This window comes from Fragaria vesca, linkage group LG2, assembly GCF_000184155.1.
Source record: "Fragaria vesca subsp. vesca linkage group LG2, FraVesHawaii_1.0, whole genome shotgun sequence".
NCBI classification, from domain to species: Eukaryota; Viridiplantae; Streptophyta; class Magnoliopsida; order Rosales; family Rosaceae; genus Fragaria; species Fragaria vesca.
The window spans coordinates 6,824,541-6,830,033 of record NC_020492.1 but is presented as its reverse complement, the minus strand read 5'-3'; the positions used below and the strand labels follow the sequence as shown (position 1 = coordinate 6,830,033).

The following is a 5,493-nucleotide window of genomic DNA, read 5'->3' as shown; positions in this document are numbered from 1 at the left end:
AGTTGTATATATATATATATATATATATATATATATATATATATATATATATATATAGACACACACACGACTTAAGAATTAGACATGGGTAACGGATCGAAATCTAATTCCAACTCGTTGTTACTCCTACAACAAAATATGGTGGATAGCTAGCTATATTCCGATGAGCTCATGTTCGGTACTACACAACCCCAGATACACTAATCGACCATGTTCTTGATATTTCTAGATACATCTACTAATGCATAGTCAGTATATATATGATTTTTCTTGTTCCTGGATTGAGATATAAATTTAGTTGATTTCTATATCTTCTTCTTGAAAATAAGATTATTATGGGCACTACTTATGATCTTTCTGAACTTGTGCATGAGTCTGTGGCTCACTAGTCTTTATAAGATGTGTCCTGTTCTGCCTGTCCCTATTACCTCTGATCACCCTTTATTCCACCCTTTCATTTTTAACATAAAAAAGCATCCTCATTGCCCAATATGCTGCCTGTCTCCCATGTGATGCCTCCGTTTGCTACCATTATTTCTGTTTTTTTACCTAGTTTGCGCACTAGTGTCCGGAAACGATGATCCTGATATGAAGGGGACTAATTTTCTAGTAATAGATGAGGGTGAAAGGCACCGGAGAGATGAGGGTGTTTGCGTCTGAGTATGTAGAGAACAGGATTGATGGAAGCAATGTCGCTTTGGAGTATGAAGAGAACATGGTGAGAGGTCATGTGCCGACTGGTACGTACCTCCGCCTTGTCAATTGTGGAGTACATATTCTAGCTCACTTGGTTATTTTTCTTTAGAAGCAACTCAAGCAAGTGAGCAAGGGACTAGCGAGCTATGTTTAAGCAGTACTATTTTCCAATTTTCCTTTTGCTCCCTTTATTATTAGTACTATGGGAGATTTAACTATGTTTCATTATGGTTTCCAGTAATACAAATTATCAGACTTTTCATTATGACTTTGTGGTGGATTTTGTGAGCAATTCTTTAGCAGTTTTTGTGAGGAATTCTCTTACGGACATGTCACATGTGACTGAAATTTTAAGTGATCAGAGACTGGTTTTCATCTTACAGTTTCGATACTAATCTGCATTGGTAGCCATTTACGCAGAATAGTAATGCTTAGGAGCCGGAATGGCAATGCTTCTCAAGTTCAAAAAAACTAGTGTAGTTTGTATGCAGAAGCAAAATTAAACTAGGGGCTGCGGTTAGGCTGGACGCCTCTTACCTTTTAAAAATAAAGAGTGATCAGCACCTTGTTCTCCGTCCACTGGGAGCTGGGGGGAACCTCTGCGTTGGTTCACGATCGTCTCGAAATAACACTTCTCTTCCATCTCGATCGCTTGCTCTCTTTTTTTTTCTCGGTTCCAAGATCTTCCAGGCTGAGTTACTACTTAAATCAACCTTAATCCGATTCAACCAGGAAACCGAACCGGATCAGGAATCAACAGAAAGAAGACAGGCTTCTTTTCCTAGTTGAAGCCTGATTCCAACCAGGAAACCGAACCCGATCAGGAGAGGTAGATTAGGGAATTGAAACGTTGTTTCCTAATCTTCTTAGAAGACGGGCTTCTTTTCCTAGTTGATTTAGGGACGTGTGTGATTTTATGTAAACAACGCTGCTACATATATAACACATGCAAGAGACTAGAAGATGAAAGACTAAGATTTGTGATAGAAAAATTCTCAGAAGAAACCGAGTGAATTGAGAATTTCACTACTACATATATAGGATGTCGTCTTTGTCGATTGCTGATGAGGTTTATTATTTCAGCAGTGTTTCAGAGAGATGAAAAAGAACCGGTGCCCGGAAAGGAGGACCGGATTGTGGTTAGTTTAAATCTCTTACGAAAGAACATCTATTACTTTGATAATATAAACGACCTCAGCACTTCTGAATCCTATTCCTTTCTCTAATGACTACCTCAGACAAGACGTAGGATCACTCATGGCTAGAGATCTTTCCATATTGGGTGTGCCACGAGAGGAACAACCAACTATCCTTGACAAACTGTTTGAGGTGGTTCAACCCGCCCCGAGCGGCGTATTGCTGTCTTAATAGCTCGGGTGGTTGTAAGCTTATTGGGAAGTTTTCATGATCTTGATACCGTCGACAGACTTATAAACGAAGATCCCAATATTATTTTTTCTATTCGATTTGGTGATGGTGATGATGATGATGGTGATCCGAGTGAATGGGGCTTCGAAACATATCAATTCTGCGGTTTGGACTGTCATGGGGTGATTGGGGTCTATCATCTATGATACAATTTTACAGGAGTCCTTTGAAGCTCTTACGCTTGGGTTTACTCCTGCCACTAGATCGTCAATTGAGAGTCTGTCGAAAGTGAGGCTTGATAGTTTGGAAGAAGCTACTATGGAACAGATATCGACATGCAATGTATGTAAGGATGAATTTGCAGAAGGCGGTGTGGATCGACTAATTAGTCTTTTGCCTTGCGCACACTATTTTCATGATTGCATCTCTCTGTGGTTGGAGATAAGTCACTTGTGCCCCTTGTGTCGCCATGCCCTGCCAACTGTGGAAGATGGTGATCCCTCAAACTCTTAACTGAGGCCAAGAGATGAACATACTATCAGGGCAATTATGCCAGTCAATGTCATCAAAATTGTTTAGTGTTCAATTAGCTTATGAGTTGTATGGTCAGTCAATTATATCATCAAGATTGTTCAATGTTCAATACTTCTGTCATTTGTTCAATGTTAGATATAATAAGGATCAGATCACCTGTCTTATCTTCATTTTGTAAAAATAGAAAAGTTGTGATTAAAACATTAAGCCAAGATAAATAGGCAAGTAAAGATTAAGGATTAAGGGGGGATTAATTACAAAACATCACTCGAACTATGATGTTATTTTCATTTTCATACGTAACTATCAAAAACTTGCATTTTCATACCCGAAGTTTCATTCTGTTAGCATTTTGATACCCTGACCACTAACACCGTTAAATATTGAGGGCATTTTAGTCATTTCAATAAATATATCATTTTTTACATTTACTTTAACAAAATAATTTATTTTTTGAGGTTATCAAATACAAATATAACAATTTACTTTAGCAAAAATATTCAAAAAAAAAAACTAGCAAAATTAAATATTTATTTTTGCAACAATAGTGATAGAAGTTAATAAAACTCTTGTATGTATATATATTTTAGAGTTACATGTTAAGCGTAATAGATGAACTTGTTCAAAGATTAATAGATGAACTTGTTCTTATTTCTAGCGTAATAGACTCCTGAATCGGAAGGTTAATCAATTTGTGATTAATATGCCATGCTAACACTTGGACACGTGCTTAAAGAAGTATGGCTCCCACTTGTGATTGGAACACGTTGTTTCAGTTAGAGAAAGAAACTTTCTCCTAATCAGAGAGGGACGGAGGGTTAAGTACTTGGGTTAGTAAGGAAAGGTTTTGTTTGCTTTTTGGTTGTTTTGTTTGGTTGATCATATGGTTATGTTTAACAAAAGTGTTGCACACACACACACATGATTTTTCAAAAGATGAGTCTCCAACATGCATGTTTAGGTTGGGTGCGCGCGCCAAGTTTTTGAATAAATAGGAGTTTCTCCCACTAGATCATTATCTACTTTGTTCATCAAGTAGTAGCAAACCACTCTCTCACACACCATCAAAAAAAAAACAACCACTCTCTCACATCCTCCTTGCGTCTTCCATTGTGTGCTTTCAAGAGTATAGGAATGTTCCATGTTTTGTTTCCTCCTATTCTTAGTCATCAAGCCTCTAATGCTGAAGATCGAATCAAAGAGTTTTGTGTTTGTGGCGCCCTCGCTATCTTGTTCGAGAAGACGCATAGAGACAAATAACATGATGTAGTTGAAGTATGAGCAAGGAATCGAAGTCCCCATGAGGACTTGACAACTGCTATAATTAATGCATATAGTAATTGTGCGTGTAAGGTTAAATATTGTACGTGTTTTTCTCTTTCATAAAAATAAATCGATTGGATTTGACTCTTAAGTTTTATATATTTATGTATATCATTTAAAATCGGAAAAGAAAAGGTACCACTACTCTTGTAAAAGTATTCTACAAACATAAAAATGTTAGATATGCTGCATTTTTCAAGTTACTAAGCGGATACAAGTCATGCATCATCATTCCAAGGCACAACATGCAAGATATATACTTTAAAAAATAAAATAAAAAAATAAAAAAAACCAGACAGATCAAAAGCATTTTTCAAAATTTTTGATTAAGAGAAATAATTCTTATACTTCTGTGCGCTGCCTGAAAAATTTAGTGAATTGCGCTTGACTAATCCTGCTATAGGCACATGTTATTGATGTAGTACACATTTTGATGTACTTATTACATTAGCTTTAGTTTCAAGCTATTTTATATCTCTTATGTATACTCTCAAACTTGTTCAGAAAGTCATGCTAAACGATTGTGTAATCGATAAAAGTTCTTATATGCTATATTTGTTCTAGGATATTCTCTATGTGTGTCTTGGTCTTATGCCAATAAGATATGTAGTTAGACTAGATCTATGTATTTACATCCTTACCATATTGGTATTGTATAATTCTCTATATAAAGGGCTCCTATTAATGAATAAGATGATGACTCTCTTGCTATCTTTTTGTCTCTATACTTTATCCTTTATTTATCACGTTATCATGCACTTTGTTCTAACCCTAGAGCCAATAGCCCACCATTTTTTTTCTAAACCCTAAAAACCAAAACCCTAAAATCGGGCAGCCTTGTTTTTCCCGATTTCCGACCAAAATTCCGACTGCCCTCCGCCGGAATTTTATATCCCCAGAAAGCTCTCTCCGCCCCGGATCCAACGCCGCCGGTCTCACCCTGAGAACCGGCCGGAAAGTCTCCGAACCGGCCGCCGGAAGATTCCAGACCGCCGCCACTACCGACCACCGGTTCACCACCTTCCCTTGCTCCGATCAACCTGAAATTTTGACAACAGCTTCCCCATCCAGAGCTGCTCCTCTTATCAAATTTTCAGCCCCAAATTCGAAGTATAAGTAGGCGAAACGTTATTTCTCCTCTCGGCAGCCTCTAGAAAGGTATGTTTTTTGAAACCTTAAACTTTTCCAAGTTCAATAACTCGGGGAGGATAAAATCCTTTCCTCCCTTCTCCATCTCCATTCTATGCTTGGGATTTTGTGCGTGCAGGTACCCAAATCCCGGAATTTTATTCGCGGGTCAAGAGTGTGTTTGATCACTATTGTTTCTTTTTTCGGGTTGTGTTTGATCAACCCCGACCTTTCACCGGATTGTGTTTGATCAATCCGAGGCCTTTTTCCGAATTGTGTTTGATCAATTCGCGGCTTTTCCGTATTGTGTATGATCAATCCGAAGGACAAACCATTAAAAGCATCGTTTGTGACCTCTATCGAGTCTCATAACAGCTTGGTTTTGTATGCAAGAGCAATGTAACATTCTGCTCCTTTAAGTTTTGACGTACTAGATGCCTAAAG

At 37.7% G+C, this 5,493-nt stretch overlaps 1 protein-coding gene across 1 annotated transcript in view; it reads right to left on the bottom strand.

The window, feature by feature from the left end:
* Positions 1–5,084: 5,084 nt before the first annotated feature.
* Positions 5,085–5,493, bottom strand: part of LOC101304237 (photosystem II reaction center PSB28 protein, chloroplastic-like) — a 9,662-nt gene continuing 9,253 nt past the window's right edge. The window contains exon 3 of the mRNA XM_004289948.1: positions 5,085–5,095. The gene's annotated coding sequence lies outside the window, so the exon portion shown is untranslated. The remainder of the gene's footprint in view (positions 5,096–5,493) is intronic.